The sequence below is a fragment of the Etheostoma cragini genome, chromosome 6 (genome assembly GCF_013103735.1).
Source record: "Etheostoma cragini isolate CJK2018 chromosome 6, CSU_Ecrag_1.0, whole genome shotgun sequence".
Classification (NCBI taxonomy): domain Eukaryota; kingdom Metazoa; phylum Chordata; class Actinopteri; order Perciformes; family Percidae; genus Etheostoma; species Etheostoma cragini.
In genome coordinates, this window is record NC_048412.1 from 23,544,084 (window position 1) to 23,553,774 (window position 9,691).

Below are 9,691 nucleotides of genomic sequence, written 5' to 3' on the forward strand. Positions count from 1 at the left end.
CTGAAGGCAAAAGGGGGTCCAACCCGTTACTAGCATGGGGTACCTAATAAAGTGGCCGGTGAGTGTATATAACACAATGAAAGAAAGGGGAAAAGCCAAAAGGCAAAACATGAGCACTTTAACTAATCGATTCAGCTGTCACTTGCTCCAGTAATTTGCACTGTGATGTATTTCCAACTGTTGGATCACTGCTGTTATTACTGTCATTATTACTGTTATTACAACAAAATAAGTTACAAAAATAAAAAGGTTCATAATTGTTTGTAGCTTATTTGGATTCTGCTTTAACCCTTGTATTTTCTTCACTTTCGGGACCTTCTCGTATCCCTCGGGTCAAATTGACCCGTGAGTTATTTGGGGTTTTAAAAACAATTCTGAAATAAAATCTTACTTCATAATCTATTAAAAAACATTTTCTTTATCTCAATTTCAAAACAATTGAGATAACATATATGTTTAGGGAATGCAATCGGTCTCTACTAGAACACAATGAAAAATAGAAGTGGGGTTTGTTTTTTGTCATAAGGTCATAATTCATGTTAAAACTCCACTATGGAAAAAACATAAGTAGTCATATCCAGAATAATTTTCTGAATTGAGTCAGGAACACATGTATGTCACAGAAAATAAAGTAAGACCTGATTTTCAGGTAGAAATCTTTTTAACTTTTTCTACTTGTAAAAATTTGAATGGGTAAATTGGACCCAAACACCATACAAGGGTTAAATAATGAGGTGTGCCAAATTCAGAAAAAAAACCATGACTTTTCAACTGTCAAACTACTACCGCTGGTCTTACACACACTTCAGAATCCCAAAGGCACTCTTCAAGTTGTTAGACAGGAGCGGGCATGACAGACTGTGATGCAACTTATGATAACAAGGACTGAACAACGCGTTTGCAGTCAGCTCTCTCGCTGTCCCTGTTTTACATCGTTTTTTTCCATGGGGCAGAACAAAAACTAGGCGTGCTCATGGTGCAATCTAGAGGTTTTATTTCTTCATTATAAGCCACTTACCCGCTGCTCTCCTGGGAAAAAAAGAGCATTGACAAATAAGTGTGTCAGCATAAGAATATTTGGCGCGGAAAGAAACTAATCTCTAGGCTACTATAAACAGCCATTCCAGTTTCAAAACCTAAAGAACAGCTCCTCTTCTTCAAACCTTATCGCCTCATTTCCATTTCCTGCACAGACATACAGTGTATCTCATGTCTTGATACGTTTTCAGAAAATGTAAAACAAAGCACGATGATTTGTTCAATTTAACAGTTCACAGAAGCAATTCATCTTTCATTTGACAAACCACTACAGTCAGTTACTTGGAAGCACGTCAGCTGTCCATGAGTGGGCTTTGTGTGTCAGCAGAAGCTTCGTTTGTAATGCAGTCTCCCACTCTGTTATCTCTGCTGTTCAAGAGACCATTGCTCACACAATGTGCGTTAATCATTAATAACCATATCTCCTCCCAACGCACAACAGTCTGTTCTTCACACTTCTGATTGTTCTTTGTTTGCTTTAAAAGTAAAACTAAATATTACATTTGATATTCTGTCCTTTTCTATTGTTTCACATGTACAAATGTCAAACAAGTGTTGCTTTCTCAGCCTTTGTTTAGCTTACCATACAAGTTTTTATCATTTTGTACAATGTGCAGGATAAAACGTAGAATAAATATTGCTGAGACAGGCAACAAAATGTGTAATCTTTGATGTTTTCTTGGGTATGCGTGTCTAAACAGATAGGTACCATGACGGAGGAGGGATTAGACGCCTATCTCGTTACTTCAATCAGCAACATGAGGACATGACTGTCCCAGGAGGAAATTGAGGAAACTGTGCATGGGACAGAATACCACACCCAGGTCAAATAATCCTACTACTGTGGCTGTGAAATGTGTGTGATGTTGCAGCGGTGAACAAGCTTACCTCTGGAACCACCTGTTTCCAACAGCTCATTTTGTCTCATCCACTCTATATTTTCAGTGTCAATAAAACAACAAGTGTCAGAAAGTAACTCATTTACATCAGTACTAAAGTGAAACTCTGAAGTACTGTTATTGCCACTATTCATTTCAACCCTAATCGGACGTCCGCCACCGCCTACCAAGAACATGTGTCTGTCCGAGGTTTCTTCCTAAAAGGATGTTTTTCCTCACTACTGTCGCATTGTTGCTTGCTCTGGAGAGAACTACTAGAACTGTTGGGTATTTGTAAGTTATGGAGTGTGGTCTAGACCTACTCTATCTGAAAAGTGTCTCAAGATAACTCTTGTTATAAATTCATACTATGAATAAAGTTGAAGATACAATGTTTTATGACAAATTAAACATCCCAACAATATACATGCCTGTCTAAAATTATTACACTGTTTCTCGAACTGTTTGTAAAATGTGAGGATTACTTTGAATACCATCCTCATAATACTGACACTTTACTAACGTAACAATTCCAATGCAGAACTTTTACCTGCAAGTGCGTACTTTTTACAGTGTGGTATTAGTACTTTTAATTAAGGATCTAAATACTTCTTCCACCACTGGGTGTCCATCCTCTAGGCTCCCCTCCTCATGAAGGATTCTGCAGCTTTCTCCCACAGCGCCTCTCTGGCGCCCCCTGTCTGCCCTGCTGTCTGTCTTTCACCTCAAGTCATTCACAAGCACAGGGGAGATCCTAAGCGCCATCCACTGGCGGACACGCTGAATGGAAACGAATGCTTCCTAGTGGGTGATAGCTCTCAACGTCGGTCACTGAGTTCATGAGCTCGTTCAATACTCTGCTCGTTTCCTTTAAATAAAATAATAAGACCCCGAAACACAACACAGCCTACCAGCTTGAAGCTGTTTACACATATATTCACTCATCAGTCTTACCGTGTCTCTTTGGAAACGCTTTCTTCAGTCGTTAAAAACACGTCCCCTCCTTTCCACGGTCACTATTGACCTTTCAAAATGTCGACAGTCGAGTTAATCATGATATCATCCCCTAGGCCGGTTTTCCTTCAAACGATACGTGAGGGAGAACTCCTCTGAGCCGAGCAGGCAGTCGACAGCCACCTGCAAATCAACACACTTGATTGAGTAGACTGCCAATCTCTGCTAATTACAGTGCAGCCTATAGGCGCCACCTGGCGACCATAATTAACGCTTTGGTCCGCGTCGTATTGGAAATGTGTTTGGCTGGTTAGGCTTTTCAGTAAAGGCAGGTGACATTAGTAGAATTAATAGCTATAAAAGATATTGATGATACACAAAGATAGAGTTGGCTATTGACATATGACACAATTAGATTTTAAATAAAGCTCTCTTCCAGAATAACCAGATTTCATTTATTTTAGTTTTTTGTATATGTAGCCTAAGACCTGATGATACATGATGTTTACTAAAATTGTGGTGTCTTGTAATCCCATGTGGGATAGGCCAGATGTTTGGGATGACATAAATGAACTGACTCACTAAAAAACTAACTAACTAACTAACTAACTAATTAACACTATATACATAGGCCTTGGAGGAAGAGTAATCTCAAATGTACAGAAATCTGAGCAAATTTGCCACATATCCTAATTTCTATCTTCTTTGCCAAAGGAAAACATTTTTTTTTCACACCCCAATTCATATACCTGTTATCACAACATTATCGCTACACTGTCATCACCTTGAAGTTAGCAGTCTAAAATAACAGTGGTATTCATTTCGCTCGGGACCCTCCTGAGGAGCTCTTGGGGGCCCCTGTGACTCGGTGAACCCTACTTTGGTAATGATTGATATACTGACCTGTGCTGGATTTCACATGAATTGATAATTTAATTAAACCAGCAGCCAGGAAGCACCAAACTACTATTCCTCAAGGCAACTATACCAGCGTGACTGCCACTATCAAGCTGTACAGATGGCCCAGTTGACGCAGTCAGTTTAATAACCTGCAATCCCAAACTCATTCTAAACACAAACACATAAACAACAAATTAAAAACAACCAAAGTGTGCTGCTAGAGATATTTTACAGAGCTTTTCATGGACCTGCTTGTAACAGCTGAACATGAATTTACTGAGCTGTAAATGGTTTGTTTACATTCATAATGTTCATAAATGATAGAACAGGACTGTGGGTCACTTGGAGACAGTGTGATTGTCGAGGAACAAGGCCTGAGAATGCGCTGTGATTGGAGCCTTAACTGTGTCTTCTGAGCAGTATCAGTTTGTCATCTGTAACTCTGAGATGATTGCATAACCCAACGAACAAAGATGTTCACATGTTGATGCTTTTGTACAAAACTGCACCTTTTCAAAGTGTCCTGTTAGGATGACTAAACCCACCAAAAGTAGAACCACAAGAGCAGGGTGCCTTGATAGCTCTGTTGGTATAACAGGCGCACATATGTAGAGGATTACCCCGCGACACAGCAGGCCAGGGTTCAACTCTGACCATCGGCCCTTTGCTGCATGTCATTCCCCCTCTCACCTTTTCTTCAGCTGTCCAGTCAATAAAAGCCTAAAACACCCAAAAGTAATCTTAAAAAGAACCACAACAGAATATGATTCTGGCATTGTGGTAGTAATAACAATAATTGTGTATTCAAAAAGACCAATCTCTGACTGAAATACAGTTGTGGAAGAAGTACTTAGATCATTAAATAAAAGTAGCAACACCATTATCGTCAAATACAAACAGAAGTGCCATATTCAAAATTAAAAGTGCTAGCTGCCAAGGCACCAGTATACACAGTAAAAGTTCTCATTATGTTAAATTGACCTTTTCAGAGTGTTATGTTATTGTATATATAGTTATTTATTTATCACCATTATTATGGGCATTTTAATGTTGTAGCTGGTCAAGCTGGAACTACTCTTATTTTATTGTCATTGGCAAGAGATCATTAAAGAAATAATGGAAGATTTTTGGAAAATAAATGTATATTATTAATTGATTGAGTGCCCATAAGCTGTAACCCATTACAAATGTCTTTTAAAGACACTTTTCTTGTACTGTACTAAATTGTCTCTACATTGTCTCTCTTACAACCCAAGAGAGACCTTGTTTTCCTTTATATACTATTGGACAGTTCAATTGATAACCATGAATTAAATTAGATTTGAATATGTGTTTTAATTTCAAATCTTAATTTGCAAAGTAACTGTTAAATATAGCTGTCAGATAAATGTAGTGGAGTATAAAGCTCCAAATTTCCTTTAGAAACGTTTCAGAGTTAAAGTGCTAAGCAGTCATGGAAGAAGCAAGCACAGTCAGAGAAAGTGAAAATACCACAATGTAAAAAATACTCTATTCAAAGGTTTACTTAAGTAAACACTAAGAAAAATGCACATAAAGTATCAAAAGTACACAGAAGGGCTGCACATTATGTACAATGGCCTTTCCAGAGTGTACTGATATGCATTTCAATGCTGTAGTTGGTGAAAGTGGAGATCATTTTAACGCATGTATATGCTGTTGGGTAGTTTAATCTAAAACAATGTGTCATATTCTATGAAGTGATCATGTGTTTTCCGTGTAAAATCTTAAGCTACAAAGTAATAAACGTTGTGAAATAAAAGCTCAACATTTACTCTGTAATTGAGTCAAATAGAAGTAAAAAGAAGAATGAAATGAAAACACAAATACCTCAGAATAATACCGAAGTATATACACTTGAGCAAATGTATTTAGTTACTTTCCATCTCTGGTGAAAAATGTGTGACAATGACATTAATGGTTTTAAAGCTCCTCTACTTCAGCTAATTGACGCATTTCATCTTTTATCTGATCTGAAAAAAACTTAAATCTTAAGGTACGTTAAAGTTACACCATGAGTAACCAGGTGTCGAGTTTGTTTCTAACAAGCCATCGTAATTCAGTGGCAGCATCTGCTCAAACGTGACCCAATGAGTCATTTTACAGTATGATACAGACCCTGTGACCTAATCCTTTAGCAGATTAAAAAAAAAATGCAAGCTTTCATTGTGTACAGTAAAAGCAAAATCCAAATCAACTTACTGACACATTATTTGTAAATGAGAAAAGAATGCCAAGATTAAAGCATCGACCAAGCACGACTCTTGAGGTCAAAGCTTTCTGTGACGCGTGTGAGCTCACCACCACCATACAGGAAGCCAGCGGTGAGGTGAGCCTTACTCATCACTAGGCGTGTCACTGCTGTACAGCATCAATGTGATTAGAGAGAGGGGGGGAGGAGGGGTAGAGAGTGAAAGAGATGACCTAATACCCTGTAAAAAGGAATGAAGTCATACTACCTGACTCATATTCCCAGCTGACAGCACTCCCAATCACAACATCCCGGTGCATGTTTGTTGTTAGAGGGTGTGTGTGTGTGTGTGTGTGTGTGTGTGTGTGTGTGTGTGTGTGTGTGTGTGCGCAGCTTTATATGCATATGAGTATTTCACATCAGGTGAGGAGAAGCTCTACTTGTGAGAATTTGCTGTTTTTTTCTGTTTAATTATTTTGAAATTTAACATTTTTGCGTTCTGGACAGAACAAGACACATAAACATGTCCCCTTGGGCTCGTGGAAAATGTGATTGGCATTTATCACTATGTTTCATCATTTGTAGACTAAACTTGATATTTAATGACTAATTTGAAAAGAAAACCTAAAATGAATACATGGTGAAAATAATCGCTGTAGTGTAATCATTGCAGCCCTAAAAAAGTCAAAGTTAGAGATCCAACAACACTTTCAGCTGTCTCATCCCAAAGCATTGTAAACAGTGAATAAGCATACCCAATAGGAGTTTTAAATCTCTGAGCATACCATACACCTTGAGCTTCATTTTGTTGTGGGGATATCTGCTCACTTACCTCAAAGATGAAACAGAGTTTGGGACGAAAAGGCCTCATAATCTGGGTCCCTGCATGATAGTCAACCTGGAGAGAAAAAAAATCAGAGTGAAACACTCAGTTATTTCAAGTATGATGAGGTTTTTGCATTTTAATTGTATTCTACCACCACCACCTCTCCTAACCCCCTTTATCTCTCTTTTATTAAAATATTGTTTGCTTGTTCTTTTGTTTGGTTGTATTATCATAATGCGACGTCTGTCTGTGAGTACTTTTGTTGCTGCTGCCCTAGCCAGTTCTCTTAACAGTGGGAAATGGATACAACAAATACAAACAAACACAAACAAACAAACAAATAAATGTTGGAGAAAAAAGAGGAGTGAAAACCCCACACCAAAAGTGGTCTTCTATCTGGTCAGCTGATCGACTTCATGGCTCTCGTCAGCTTATGAGCACAAGATGTGCTATCATTTGCATGAGGTCTTACATCATCCCAGAGAGCCCGCTCACTATGGCATCAGCACGTGGTGCTTAGCCAACATGTCCCTTTGTGCTTGCAAAAGCCTCATTCAAGTGACAGCGGGGCACCAGAAAAGTCTTGAAAAGGACATCTGGCCATGGAAGTCAAAGGGATGTCCTTTAGGGATTTTTGGACATGTCTGTACAAACGATAAAGCCTGTCCTCTTTGAGAAAGACAGATACTGTCCATAGGTGAAAGCGATATTCGCATGGGCTCTCGGACAAAGAGGTTGGTATGTGTCTCTGCGGCACAGTAAACCACAGCATCTCCCCAAAGATGCCACTCAGCCTTTCATCGGGGAAAAAAAAAAGAGAAACAGCACTACTGTGACGAACAGATGGTCAAGATCATTGAGTTTTTTTTTTATGTACAAGTAATATGACCTCAGCACTCTGCGTTTCACAAGTATCCCGCAGCTAACACACACATGCACACAAGTGTGCAAATGACAATTGTAGCCCACAGCTATAGACAGCGATGTCTGAATGAAAACCAGACCTGCTGTGGACCATTCAGAGCACAGAGACAGTTTAGTTCAGGGTCACAAAGGTTATGTGGTACAATAGCATCACCTATCACCAAACTCACACATCCAGGCCGTGTGTCGAAGGGGGAAAAACACTATCCCAGATCCATGCTTTTTATTGATTGGTTGCTCTGGACTCCCACTGGACCCCGTTTAATGGAAATCCAGACGGCCTCTTAGACACACTGGCATACTCAGTGCACCGCTGAGAGACTGGCCCTTATGGGGCGCTTGTCCTCATCCCAACCACACTCTCACCCAATCCTCGTGCCTCTCCACTGGGTGGGGTGGGGGGATTGGGGGCAGACCTCCTGAGCCCACCCTCTGGTCCTTTATGCATCACGCAATCCTGTCCTCCTCCTGCTGCTGTTTTTGTGTCTATGTTATTGGGTGGAGTGGGGATGTTTTAATCCTGGACTCATACCGGGAGTCTCCCTGTGAGTTCTCATCTGCAGTACACCCTTAGGAAACGAGCCCCTTTCTGATTGGCACCCAAAGAGCGCGTCTAGACTGTGATTATGCATGTAAATACACTTACACTATCTTTCTGGTTCCATGTTATAATGTTTCTATTTTCCAAGCCTGGTATTTGAAAATTTGTGATTGTCCTGTTGCTTTATTCTGTGTTATTAAAAGGCAGAAGGGCTTCTCACAAGAAATGCTAAAATATTCATACTGAATCTCACATGCTATGCTCAGTCTGTCATACGAGCCAAAATGGAAGACTGTGTGTGTTTTTGTTATTGTCATTATAGTTGTAACACAGTTAGAGTGTAGGAAAACACCACATGTGGTGGGGAATAATATACTGAATTTAATGAAGGGGGTTGAAACGCACAAGTTATCTACAGAGTGATTTCAATACCTCCCTTGGGATCACAAATTAAACACATCAAGAGATTTCACAGACTATTCATCTAAAAACAATTTATATATCAGTGAACATAAAATTCAGTGTTCAAACACATGTAGGATGTGTAAAGATATGTACTTTCTGATTGGGTGGGGAAATAAAAACAAACAAAGGGTAAAGAAGTGGACCATCTTATGGTTTCTCAAACATCCCCATGAGTTCACTTTGTCATTCAGGTAGCCTTACACAACACATGCTCACTGTACATCCCTTCATGCATATGCACAGATGGTAGCGAGAGGCTAAGCATGAGTTAGACTCACACTTTGAGGAATTTTCTGAAAACATGGACATCATCTTTTGCTCAGCACTGTGTGCCAATTTATATATGCCAGGTCCGATGTTTCCTGAAAGCTTTATTCATGGTGGTGGCCCACGTGTAATAATTATTTAAAAAGTCAGTCAGAAAATCAGTAGGCCTATTTCATATAAAATAAATCAAACTATATTTCCTTCTGATCTTCTTTGTGTAGACTACATTGTAGTTAAATGTAGGCTACATTTTCAGATTTCAATGACAATGGAAGTTGCAGGTACTTTGCTACCTGTTTGAAACCTATAAAAAAAATAACTACAGTATCAATGTATTTTATTAATGTTATTATTATCATTGCTGCAGTTTGAGTCTTTGTGTACTACAACCATGCCGTCAGGCGTGGTTTCTGTCGAGGACATCTTGGGGAGTCTATGAGCGAAACAAACGGCGCGGTTCTTTGTTCACCGGGACTACTGCAAAACCCATGTTTTGGTTTTTTTAACGGGAAATGTGGAAGGGCTTTTCAGATGTTCCCTCGCTGCATAGGGTCTGCAACGCCTGTCTGACAACTCCCTTTCTCTTCTCCTCCTCGTATACAGCCCCCCCACCCCCCACCCCGACACCCTCTTTCCCCCCTATACATAATATCCTCATGCGCAACGGCGCCGGAGACAAAAACGCGGTG

General features: G+C 39.6%; 1 protein-coding gene across 4 annotated transcripts in view; it reads right to left on the minus strand.

Moving 5' to 3' along the window:
- The window catches only part of LOC117946560 (prelamin-A/C-like), a 32,959-nt gene extending 29,884 nt beyond the window's left edge, over nt 1-3,075 (minus strand). For 2 of the 4 annotated variants that reach the window (XM_034874794.1, XM_034874795.1), the window contains exon 1: nt 2,871-3,045. The gene's annotated coding sequence lies outside the window, so the exon portion shown is untranslated. Of the gene's footprint in view, nt 1-2,870 lie in introns of all 4 variants that reach the window. The other 2 variants (XM_034874796.1, XM_034874793.1) reach the window with 2 other exon arrangements.
- Nucleotides 3,076-9,691: the final 6,616 nt, after the last annotated feature.